The sequence below is a fragment of the Toxorhynchites rutilus genome, chromosome 2, assembly GCF_029784135.1.
Source record: "Toxorhynchites rutilus septentrionalis strain SRP chromosome 2, ASM2978413v1, whole genome shotgun sequence".
Taxonomy (NCBI): domain Eukaryota; kingdom Metazoa; phylum Arthropoda; class Insecta; order Diptera; family Culicidae; genus Toxorhynchites; species Toxorhynchites rutilus.
This window is the reverse complement of record NC_073745.1, coordinates 137,204,040-137,217,707: the sequence shown is the minus strand read 5'-3', so window position 1 is coordinate 137,217,707 and position 13,668 is coordinate 137,204,040. Positions and strand designations below refer to the sequence as shown.

Below are 13,668 nucleotides of genomic sequence, written 5' to 3'. Positions count from 1 at the left end.
AGATGTTTGTTTTGACGGATTGTTCATCAAGCTACGGGAGAAATTGAAGTGAATGCGCACACGCCACTTATGTTAATGGTTGATCTCCACGCGTGCACGCACACACACACACACACATACGCGGTATGGTACATCTCAGCTCAACGCTGTAAGACACTTGTTGTTCCGAGGAAGGATTAGCCTTCGACTTTGGAAATAACGTGCGAGTTAAGTAGTTTTTGATGTGAAAAACATGTTTGAAATCTGATAATTAATGCATGGTGTTTTAGCTGCTGATGTTCATGATCGTGAGGCGTATGGGACCCATTTATTATACACCCTTGGTTTGTAAGATTCTATAAATATGACAAGGACATTGGGTTGTCTGTTGCCTTCATAATTTGTGGCTAAAATGATTGTTAACGTACAAAAATTCGAAATTTCGAAAATTTATAAAAAATCGATGTTCCACAAAGTTCGTCAAAAGTAGTTGTTCGATCTTGTAATATTTTTTTAAATTTTCTGCGTGACTTATTTTTTATATGAAAAATTAAAAAAAAAATTAAAAATACATATAAATTTAAAAAAATAGGAAAACACGATAAAATAGAAATGTTTTTTCAAATATCTCGAGAATGGCTGCATTTAGAAGGAGATTGACAAAGAGCTTTTTTATTTTAAACCACAGGATTCAGAATTTGTGGCTAAAAATGCTTGTTAACATACAAAAATTCTATGTTTCGAAAATTCATAAAAATTGAATGTTCCACAAAGTTTGTCAAAAATAGTTTGACATTGATTTTTTACATGACTTCTATTTTATATGGAAAACTAGCTGACCCGGCAAACGTCGTCCCGCCCAAAATTTATTTTTCGTTATCACATCCATGTTTCCCTACCAAACGCTGTTCATGGGTCCAATCGCAGGATTGTTCATTGATTGAAAAAAATATAGGAGGTTGTGTCCAAGATACGACCGCATTGTTGACGTAGAACTACGCTGTTATTTTATATAAGTCGCTTATTCATACTTTCGGATATTATTTATAATGCTGTGAAATTTTAGAAACAACTGCTTAGTAGAATAATCTCTGAAATAGTTTTTTCATTGTAGAATCGGTTGACGATGATTGATTGATGATTCATTCTTGCCTTCGCAAAACAATACACTAGCTGATCGTATGTCGCAATTTATTTCATGTCAATGCATTGAAAATTTACCTCGAACGTTATTCCGGTGGCCTTTTTCGCAATTGACATAGACTCAGCTACAGTCGATTATATACATGTTGCACCAGCACCATTATTCCACATCTCATAACTACATCAATATATCTTTGGCACCGCATGGAAACAACAACAATGACAATACTTGCATAAATCAAATATCATGCTACATGTTATTTAGTACTGCCTCAAAGGAATCGCACCTCTAGGCATCGTTCGAACAACGTAAACCAAGCGCCAAACAAGCTTTCGCCATAGCATGCAGGCTTGAAATTACTAGGAATATAAACACTTCTCATCATTTGGCTCTATTCTCAAAAGAAACTCTTTTGTTAATGTTACTGGCCTCGAAAAAAGTTGCATTACTTTCTCATCCTTGAGAGAAGCGCAGTTGTCACCCTTAGTGGAGAAAGTTTTGCTACTGGCAAGCGAAACCTAATCACATACAAAATTCTAGAACGACATTTACGTTCTTGGTGACTAAACAAGCGAAATGAACTCTGTTTGTTAATAACAATCTCGAAAACAGTAGCAATGCTTCATTATGATCAATATTAGCGCAAATGCAATCCTAGTTGAAGGCAGTTTTGCGACTGGCACGCGAACCCAAATAACTTATAACATTCCAGTAAGACATTCAAGATGCTTGGTATTCCCCAAATAATCCCCAAAGCACAACCTTAACGCTTGCTTCGCCATAACGTCAGTTTAATGCATTGATGCATTCTCAAAGGCACCAACGAAGTCCTTATGATGAAGGAAAATAAACAATGTTAACTGCTTGGAAAAAGACTGAATTATGCCACACAGCTTGTACTATGCTGTAACACCCATAGATGTAAATTCGCTGATGAGTTTGTCAAGAGCGACCGCCTTCATCACCAGCGGGGGGATCTTGATTTTGGTTGAGGTCTGGGTAACGGTGTGAACGCCGTTACGACCGGCGACCGACGCGCCGAAATCGCCTACTTCGCTGTTGTTCGATGCGGTGTCACACTCGCTAAGGCTCGGCAGTACGAGCGCTTTTCACTGCACCAACATCGCGTGCATCATTAGATGACTTCTTCTTCTTGAATGGCGTTAACGTTCCCTGTGGAACTTTTGCCGTCTCAACGTATTCATTAACTAGCGTCGTTCATTAATACTTGGTTGAAATTTCTATGCCGAATAACACGCCTTGAATGTACTCTAAAGTGGCAAGCTCTAGAATACGCGTGACCACAGTGCAAGCCGGAAGAATTTTCTTTGAAGAAAAATCCCCCAACCAGAACGGGAATCGAACCCGAACACCCGGCATGATAGTGTGGGACGCTAACCACTCGGCCACGGGTGCACATATCATTAGATGACGCTTGCCTCGAAATTTTATTGCCCCTGGCAATGCGTTCGTTTTTGCAGGGAGCCTGCCTTCCTCTTCTTCTTGCTCATCACACACTACGCGAAGTGTCTAATTTATGACGTGGAAAGAAAAACACACGATACGAATAACGCGAAAAACGAACAGAAAAACCAAACGACGATATCCAAGTTGGATTACCACTGGTGGGGTCCAATCTTAGATCGAAGCGCAGCGAAAGCAAAGTGAACTGGATTGCTCAACAGTCCGATGCCGAATGAAAGTTTGCCTTCTTCTTCTTCTTCTTCTTCTTTGTTTTTAAGAGGCTTTAAACTTTGTAGTTCATTCGCCTCTAACATGAAAGTTTGCCTCAGCGAGATCCACTGTTTATACTCTAGGCAAGTATTCCCCTTCATTCTTCTACTTTTCCTTTGTTCACGGAAACTTCAAATCCTACGATTTCCCCTCCGTTGGTCGTCGATAAGTTGCTCGTTATTGACAGCTCTGTTCGGGAAAGCACACAAATGGACAGAACAAATGTATGAGAAAATGGAAACGCTTAAAGTTTTCATGAATTTTCGCGGCAAAAATAGTTATTAACATTAACTTTATTTCATGAAAACGTTTTCTGATTTGGCACCCTTAATGAAAGACGTAGTTCTACGTCAAAAAAAATTACCTTTAAAACTACCTTTTACTATAAATTTCATAGTACTTCTACCAAAACTCGTCATTATAATATCAGATTATTTTCAGACACAATTCTCGTTCAAGATTTTTCAACCACTTGCAAATAAAATGTTTCTCCGTTACATGGAATAAATGTTTGATACCGAAAATATGATAGGATAAAGACACCCCTAAATCAGACAATTCCTCTCGAGTTTTGCTCTTATCAACACATTCGGCGATCCATTCATATTTATATAGGTAGAAGACGATATAGGAGTGCGTTTTGTCACATTAAAATCCATTTCCATTTTCGAATGAAAATCAATTTCGTTAGCGCAAACATTTGTGTTTCATTTGTATGGCAGCCTCCCCTTGGAGAGGGGAGCAGAATGTCGAACCATTATAGAAACGTTTATCAATCTCTTAAACCTCTATATGCCAAATTTGATTCCATTTGCTTGATTAGTTCTCGAGTTATGCAGACGCCCCCTCCCCCTCCTGTAGAGAGGGGGAGGAGTGTCAAACCACCTTAGAAACATTTATTGCCTCCTTGTGGAGGTTCATGCCAAATTTGGTTCTATTTTCTTGATTAGTTCTTGAGTTATGCAGAAATTTATGCTTCATTTGTATGGCAACCGTGCACCCGTGGCCGAGTGGTTAGCGTCTCACATTATCATGCCGGGTGTTTGGGTTCGATTCCCGTTCTGGCCGGAGGATTTTTCGTCAAAGAAATTTCCTCCGACTTGCACTGTGGTCACGCGTATTCTAGAGCTTGCCCCTCGGAATACATTCAAGGCGTGTTATTTGGCTTAAGAATCTCAACTAAGTATTAATGAATGACGCTAGTTAATGCATATGTTGAGACGGCAAAAGTTCCACAGGGAACGTTAACGCCATTCAAGAAGAAGAGTTGTATGGCAACCCCCCCCCCCCTTTTGAGAAAGGGAGAAGTGTCTAACCACCATAGAAACATTTATTGCATCCTGAAACCTCCCCATGCCAAATTTAGTTTGGTTTGCTTGTCTAATTTTCGAGTAATGCAGAAATTTGTGTTTCATTTGTATGACAGCCCCTCTTAGAGAGGGGGGAAGGTTTTCGAACTATCATAAGAACCATCCCCGACCCCTAAAACCCCTACATACCAATTTCAGTAGTTTCCGAGTCCATAAGAATCAGACAGACAGACGGACAGATAGATAGAAATCCATTTTTATATACACCCATACCTCGCTTTACGGCCTAGATACGTTCCACGAAACTTGGCCGTAAAGCGGAAAGCCGTATAAGGAATCAATTATTCTAACACAAATTCATACAAATTCTATCGGATCGGTTTCAAATTTGTTAAGTATGTTACATGGTTTATCATTCAAAATGCTTGCAACTGAATGAGTTCCTCATATGAAAAGGGGTCCCTATCAGCTTCAAGTAGATCAAGAACATCACGATCGGTTCAAACCTTCATAGCCGAGATCATGTGCTAGACGTTTTCCTGATTTCAGGAAATTTCCTTCATCACCCGTATCTTTTTATTTTTTCATTAGGGTGCCCATTTCCATTTTAGAGTCCGAAAAAACAACTTTTTGCCCTTTTTCTAAAAATGCCTATTTCACAGAATCATAACTTTCGATTCAGATGATCAACATATCAAATTGGAGCTAGTCTACTTTGAAAAAATATTGTACTTGTGAAGAAAAATTAATTTTGTCTTCGTACTTATTGATTGTATTTGGATTTTGTTGTTTACATGGCTTTAGACTAGAGCGTGCTATAGTTTTTTAATATATTTTTTTGGAAGCTGAGTTTTTTGCATTTCATATTCGTAATCAGAGGTGTGATTTTTGTTAACCGATGGTCCGAAAAATATTTTTTTTTCTTTTTTCCAAAAATGACTTTCATCAAAAATTTATAACTTTTGAACTACTAGACCGATTCAGAAAATCGACATATCAAATTGAAGCCAATGAGTCTTTTTTAATTTGATGTATCGATCGTCCGAATCGGTCCAGTTTTTCTTTGGTAAAAAAAAATTGAAAAAAGTTATTCTTCGGAAAAACGGGAAAAATAATTTTTCTGGCTACCCTAAAATGGAAACGGGCACCCTAATGAAAAACTAAAAAATACGGATCTTATAATCTGCGATAAGGAACAAAACTACCAGTTTTCAAGAAATTTTGAGAACCACTATATCAGATTGGCATGGAGTAGCTGTATATCGACATCGAAAAAAAGTTTTTTTGGCCGTTATAGCGAAACATTTTAGGCCGTAAATCGAAAACGTGCCTTAATTGAAAAAGGAAATGTCGTATAAAGAGCGGCCGCATAGCGAGGTATGGGTGTATATAGATTAAAAAAAGTTGAAAAAAATTGTATTTTAGATATTGCAAATTAAAGTTTTTTTTGTAAATAAAAAAAAGTACTATTTTTTTTCTCAGTGTATTTTTTCACTTTTGGACATCAATACTCTATAACTTTTTCTAAGACACTATTTCGGTAGGACTCATAGTTTTTGAGATATGAATTGTCAAAGATTTCTCTTACTGAAATCGATACGTCCTTTACAAAAGTTATACTTGAGTCAAAGAATTTCCAAACTCATATTTCCTCCAAAGCAAACGGAATACAAATTTTCGTTCGAACCAAAAATACAAGTTTTTCAAATCTGCATTTTTAGTTCGATTTCATTTGGAATTGCACTATTCTGGAGTTCATTCGGTTATTCTTAAAAGATATTTACATCTTTCATTATCCACGCAGCAGACAAACTCCATACAAACTCTGAATATGAAGTTCTACGAGTCAATGTATAAATATTTATCTGACGTAACCATTACATCGCGTCAATGGTCATTCTATTCATTCGTCTGACCAATTAATTTGCTCCCTTCTTCTCCCGTGGTGTTATTGATTTTATCATCGTCGGTGCAGCGTTCCGCTTTTATTCCATTCCATACTATCCCACCAGTTCAGTTCTTCAATTTAATCAAACCAATGTTGTGTTGGGAAATCATGCATCATTGTTAGGAGGAATCGTTTTTGTCTGACCATCATCATCATCGCGCGTTAAAACACACATACACATTAATGCAAATGGACTAATGCCGATGAGAACATCGCATTTTCCCCACTCATCATTCGCGGAACATCCTCCACAGCCACTCTAGTGTTTAAATCCCTCCCCAGATCATCAATCATTTCCACACGTGATCAATCATTCTCTGTGTTAATTTATTGGCAATCGCCATCATCATCATCACCATCATTCATATCGTATAGCACTTTTAGGGGAATGGTGGAAGTTTACCTTGAACTGATGAAATGAAGCTGTCGTTCAATTTAGGCTACTGATGCCGACTACCGTTCCGAGGTCTTCGTTGTCTCAAATCAGGTTGTGGGGATGATGCAACTGTTATCGATTCCAATCAGAATTAGCGAAATTGGTCACGAATTAAATTTAGGAATCCACAACCTATTTAGGGTAATTTTCAAAGACCCTGTATATAATTGTCAACTATTGCAGCATATCATTATGGGTAATGTGCATCCAATTTTCCGGAATGTTATACGCTTGAGTACATTGAGCTATGAAAATACAAACCATAATCATGTTTTCATTTCAAAACAACCATCATTCGAGGGGTCGATTTGGAGAAAAGCCTTCGCAACTATATCACGACGGGTACAAAACCGTATAATCATTCCAATAAAACAATCAAAACTCATCTCCGTCGAGAAAACCGTACCTGTGCGAAATACTTTCATTTTCTAAAGTTCAACGGACTGATGGACATCCCATCGCTTCCTCCGTCATCTTTCGCATGGTTGCACCAACGAGAGCGGGGCACCCCGACGAACCGAATGATACGTTTTAACGAAATCGTTTTGCTAATATCGGTACTGTGACTGGACTGGACCAAAATGATGTATTATTACTAGTCAAAACAGAAGTGATAATCATTCAATCAAGCCACGTCCCGCCCTGAGGCACTCGGTCAGTGGAAAGCGCCGCATTCAACTGTAACAAATCCATACCCCAGCGGAGAGGCAGCCCACAGCCAGCCGGCCAGTCAGCCCGCACAGCTGGAATGGCGATCTGTCCGGACGTGGAAAGGCTATTGGAACGCACAAAATAATTTTCTAATGACCATTTTCGCATCTGCAATCAGTTAACTATGCGTGTACACAAAGGGAGGAATTTCAAGCTATTATAAAGTGATTTCCGATACGAATGGGCATGGGGTGTTTCGATAGTGGAAGCAAAAAGTAAATTATAATTTAAAATCGAACTTGTTATAGGGCTCTATTCCGTTGTTGTGTTGAAATGAGGTATTGTCAATTCTTCCGCAATGTCACCGACGTTGTATGCAGCGTGGAATATTTTGTGGAAAATATTCAACGATATTTTTAACGTAGGACTACGTTTAACGGGAAGCTATAGGGTGTAAAATAAAAATCTAAAAAGTGAGAATGTTACGAAAATATGGAAGATTTTCATCGCTTATAACTGGACCATTTTTCGATACATCGTAGAGACGTTTGCATCAGTCGATTGGAAATGTTTTACGCACCTAATAGAGAAAAGAAAATTATTTATTTGTGGAAACAGTGTGCTTTTATTTATTTGATAATTCGCTTATTTGTATAGGCTACGTTATGTAGGTTTTACGGAAAAAACAAACTGTTACACAATCGTAAAATGTCAAGCATTATCTTGACGAAAATCCCACGTCTTGAATGGTCCATTTTCACGAGAATGTTGTTCTTCTCAGTTGTGCCGTAAAAAACGAGCTTTTAATGTAGCCGCGACTCATAATTCACTAGAGGAGCGTATATTTAATATTTTTCGTGATATCTCCTTAAGCTTAGTTCAAGTTTAGGGTTAATTTAAAAATTTTCCGTTTTTATTGTCCCGTCTTTTTATCAATTTGTACCGTATTTTGAGTATAAAGAAAACCATATTTGTATTGCTGTCCTGGTTTATATCTATTAAACGCTGCACAAAATTGTTGATCTAGTTGACCTATCCTTTTCAGACTTTCAGACTTAAAATATAACTCATTAGTAAGTTTTTGGCATATTTATTTCATTCAACTTCAATACCATAACCGTATGCTCGCACCTTTCGTTTAAATCGACTCATAAGGCTCTGTACAACATCTGACTGCAGCTTCTTCTGTACGGAAACCCACCTTTTCTTCATGTCTTCCTCAGATTTGACCTCCTTGGGATGCTTCCGTAGTGCTTGCTTCATCATAGCCTAGTATTTTTGAAGGGTCTTAGTTCCGGTGCTTTGGGGAGTTCATGTCCTTGGGTACGAAAGTGACCCCGTTGGCTTCGTACCACTCCAGGACACCCTTTGAATAGTGGCACGAAGCTAGATCCGGTCAATAGATCTTAGGGCCCGCGTGTTGCATCAACAGAGGAAGTAGACGTTTCGGCAGGCACTCCTTGAGGTAGATCTGGCCGTTTACAGTCCCGGTAGTCACGGTGAAGAACAATTGCCCCAGAAGTTGCCGGAAGTCCGCCTTGACGTAAGTCTCATCATCCATGATGAGACAATGAGACTTCGTCAGCATCGATGTGTACAGTTTCCAGGCCCGTGACTTTCCCACCATATTTTGCCGTTCGTCACGATTTGGATCCTTCTGAACTTTGTACGTATGCAATCCTTCCCGGTCCATGGCTCTCTGGACGAAAGACTTGGACAGATTCAACTTGTTGGCCACATTCATGACCGAAGCATTGAGATTCCGCTTAAACACTTTTATGACACGCTTGTGATCCTGATCACTAATAGAACATCCATTTTACCCGCATTTATCCTTCCGTTCGATGCTCAGAGTTTCGTAGTAACTCACCGTTGACTGCACGATTTCGAGTTGTTTTCCGATGTCCCGATGAGAGAGTCGATGATTTTCCAGGTGTTTGCGCAAAATCAATTTGCGACATTGTTTTTCGGGTGACGCCATTTTTTCTAATTTTCGAAAATCTGACAGCGATAAAAATACAGTGTAAACAATATACTCTAAACTACTTCTACCCAAATTTTCATGAGAAAATACTCACTAGGTAATTCTACAAGGTTTTTCCCCTGATGCAATTCGATGTGGGGCACCTTTGAGTGATATTTCAAAAATTATTGTGCTTGTTCAAAGACATGCTGTATCTGTAACTAAAATAACAAACATCAAAAGGAAGAATTATTTTTGATTAGTGAGGTGTAATATGTAAAGACCGTATTGTTGACGCAGGCTGGAGTCATGCCGCTGTGTGTATCTTGATATCCCATTTCCAATTACTGTGATAGTTTAGTCGGTTGAACATCGGGGTTTCTTCATGTGTGCATTTTATGAAAAATCAATTGGTTAGTGAATGCAAAACAAAAAGGATTCAGTCGACATTTTTACATTCTCCGCTCAGAAGCGGATCCCCATGCTTGAAGCAATTCGAACGTGGTTAACTCGTGAGACTGCCACATGAAGCACCATTTTATGGGGCACAATTGAACGACATAGGAGTTGAAGAACACTTTTATTTCAATTTCATTCTCTACAAAATCACATAGACTCAGGAATCAAATGAACATGATCATGTCAGTCGCAAAGGAGTTTGTATTTCTTCACAATTCCAATTCGCAATTCCTCTTCACGCGTTTTTCATATGTGATTAGAAGAATCGCTTCCTCCTGAATGGGGTTGCAAACAAGCAGAATTTCCATATGTAGTGGCTGCCAATCCAAGGGTGCCCAATGTACTATATATACAGTAGGGTGCCAATGAAAATGGTCATCTTAAATTTCAAATATTTACCCCATAAAAAATGATCACCACATCACCACATCACATCGAAAAAACACCCTAGGCAAAATAACAGCTCAATCTTCACAGACGAAAATTGCAATATTTCCTCTATTTTTCACAAAATTCATTAATAGTCTTTTTTATTTAGATTGATAGTGTGGAAATAGAAACCAGTTGTGCGGATTTTGAACAATCAGGATATTTCCCGGTATTCGATTAAAAAGCTCTGTGAAAAAAAAATTGAAAATATATAAAGATCATTTTTAATAATAATTGCCGAGAGACTTTCTGGTCAACTATTTTTTAGTGTTAAAATCCTTAATCGAAGAAGCAATTCATCAGTAGGGTTAAGAAAAATTGTTCATTCCAAATGGAGTGTAGTACTCAAGGACTTCAATCTATTCCTTGGAATACTTCTAGTTGCAGTGCTGCAGTTGCAGTCTAATGCTTGAAAAATATTCTTTAAAAAATTTGCATGTATCTAAGCTATTCGTTCTTTGTTTTCATTATTTTTCAATTCAATATTAGAATACTGTTCCTTCCTATCTGTCACTTCATTTAGGTTCTTCAATATTTTGGCGCAGGAATCATTCTCAAAATTTTGTACCCTCCCTATAGCAAAGTAATTTCCTTGAGTCTTAAAATTTGTTTTCCTTTTCTGAAAATATTTGCCCACAACGATTTGCTTTCTATACCGAGTAACGAGTGGAGTCGTGAGGTATATTTTCTATATACCATTGCGTGCGTACGTAAAGCACTCGCTCGAACTGCAAATGCAGCGTTTGTTCATACGGACACTGTGAAGAGAGGAGATATTGTAAATGAATAGCGCCCGTCATTAACTTATTGGCTATAAATAATGATGATTTCTGATACTCATTCACGCTCCAACTAGCAAGCAGTCGGCGGTTTCTTAGATGTTACATATCGGTTTTGCTCGATACAAAGAATTTTAGAATTTCCGTACTCCGTATGGCTGCCAATCCAAGGGTACCCAAGTAAGTACTATATATACACTAGGGTGCCACTGAAAATGGTCATATCGAATTTGAAAAAGTTTCCCCATGAAAAATGTTCACCACCTCGCAAAAACACCCTATGCAAAATTTCAGCTCCATCGGACTTGAGGGAGGGTGGCACAAGATAGTCAAAGTTTAAGTTTTTTGAAAATCGAAAAATCACCCTAGGGGGGGAATAAAGAAAATCGTGGTTTTCGACAAAAAAATGTTGATGCTAAATGTCTTCAAATTGCATGAAATACGTCCAATACAATATAATACAACACGATACAGAGGGATTGTTTGGAATTTTGGTTGATATAAGCAATCAAGTCTATCATGCAAGTTAATAAAACGCATAAAAAACAAATTTACAATTTTTTACTTCTACAATGTTATTTAATTCCAATTTGAATGATTTACCGCTGTATTCAGTATCATTTGTTTTGTAATCAATAGAATTATTTCATTTGGCGTGCTTTTTGAATTAGAGTCAAGGCAAGTTGATCTCAAAACTAAAAAAGTTCAATGGCTCTGTATTAGTCAAGAATTGAGGTTTTGCGTAGAAGGATTATTTTTTTTAATTAAATATGGTCGGAGTTAAGTCAGAGAGGACCATGTCGCAAAAGTGAAAATTTCAAGTTTTTGATTGCATTATCGTGAGGTACATATCTCATTTATCAGATTTGTGAAATCGCGTGTGCAGCAGGAATATCGTTCCGAAGTTGTTTTGAATGCTCAACGAAAACCCGTTATAACACCAAACTTCAAGCTCGTTTTTCTCGAAATCATAAATATGACATAACACCGACCATATTATCCTCTATCACCTCCGAAAGGATTTCAGCTGCTTAACACCCTGTAAACATTATGCCTTTACTGATTTTGCAAGATTATTTTAGAGCAGTTTGGAAACTAAAATATATTCTGTTAATTATTGTTGATAGGTTATTTTTTCAATACTCACTTAAAATTTTCCACCGTTCTGTAGGTTTTTATCTATTCTTCTTTTATCTTCTATAATACCTTTTCGTCTGACTAAAAATTCAATAATTATAATTTGTTTCTTTTTTTCAGGTACTACCAGTCAACCATCGTACACAACAACGTGAGTGTTTTACAAAAGTGACGTTAGATTGCTGCTATGAGTTTTTATTTACCCTTTTATTTATCCAATTATTGGATTTACAAATAAAAAAATTATTTCAACAGTATTGTTCCGCACAATCTACTTTTAAATAATTCTTCTTCTAAGCGAATGTCTTCATTATACCGGAATTCAGAAATTTGAGCCCAACGGTGTTAACACCCATAAAAAATGTTATCGGAAAATCTGACAACTGATTTCGGATGATCTTCACGGCATTTCTAGGTGAGCGAACGATAATTGAAATTGAATTCGTTAAATCAGCGTATACAGTGGTAGACATTCGTTTAGCCGCACTCAATTTTTCCTCAATAGTTTTAAAAATAAGTCAATTATTTGTACAGTTTCGTTCATAAAGACTATTATTGTTCATTTTCATCGAATTCATTTTATAAAAAAATTATAAATTCCTTTTTTGTTTTCTAAGTAATTGAAATATGTGGAATCAGGGTGGACATTCGTTTAGCCGCATCCTAAAATTTCAATAAAAGAAAATTTGTGCGGCAAATTTCGAGTCCAATCGGTAGCTAATATTTAGTATGTCCACCTCCATTTCGGATGACGTTGAAAACTCGTTTTGGCATCGAGTCAAACAGCTTTTAAAGTGTTGCCATATTGATTATAGCCCAACACTCCTGAATTACTACCTTGAGGCTGGAAATGTTGTCAAATTGTCATCCGTTTGCATAGACCATCTCGGCCAAGATTCTCCATAGATTCTCTATGGGATTGCAATCGACTGCAAGCAGGTCATTCAAGAAGCGGAATGTCCTTCTCAGCAAACCATGCCTTCGATTGCTTGGAAACGTGGATCTATGCATTATCCTGCTGAAAAAACGATATCCTCGGTAGCGTTATTCACGACATTCCGTCGACCTCAATTGTACCAATAGCAACTGTAACAGTCCGGGCCATCCAAATTGAACTTTTTTGGCCGGAAAAAATACAACATTTCTCCATTCCAGTTTCCATTCCATGTATTGCCGGGCGAAAATGAGATGGTTCTGCTTATGGGTGGCGGTCAGTTTCGGCTTCCCTTGAAGTTTCTTCCACATTATGTTTGGTGACCCGTTCAAGATGCGCGCAATATGCCTCTTCGTTACTGGAACAACCGATTCTGCCTTGATGTAACTTTGTAAGTAACTTTGGTGTTCCCATTTGTTGGTCGTTATGTCCCATATTTCAGGCCCAATTTAAGAAATTCCGTACTACTTTCTCAGATCGACCAATTTTTGTTACGATCGAGCGATTAGAAAACTTTTGTTCACTGAATATCTTTATTATTTTCCGCCCCTCTTCCGTCAATAGAATATCTTTTGCCATTCCTTTGAATTCTACGTAGATCACTAATCTGACCAAGTTCTTACGTTGCACATCTAATATTCACCTTGTAAATTGAACATTCCCAAGTATTTTTTCAAAAAGGACAGATAAAGGCTTGGTGAAAACGACGTTTGAATGTTTATATCCACCGATGCCGCCTTGTGTGTGTGTGATTGTGACGCGCGT

General features: G+C 37.7%; 1 protein-coding gene across 7 annotated transcripts in view; it reads left to right on the top strand.

The window, feature by feature from the left end:
• LOC129769760 (mucin-2-like) overlaps window positions 1-13,668 on the top strand; it is a 256,566-nt gene that overhangs the window by 40,497 nt on the left and 202,401 nt on the right. Inside the window, exon 2 of one of the 7 annotated variants that reach the window (XM_055772217.1) lies at window positions 12,090-12,120. The exons of the other annotated variants lie outside the window; for them this stretch is intronic. The gene's annotated coding sequence lies outside the window, so the exon portion shown is untranslated. The remainder of the gene's footprint in view (window positions 1-12,089; window positions 12,121-13,668) is intronic. 7 annotated transcript variants of the gene reach the window in all.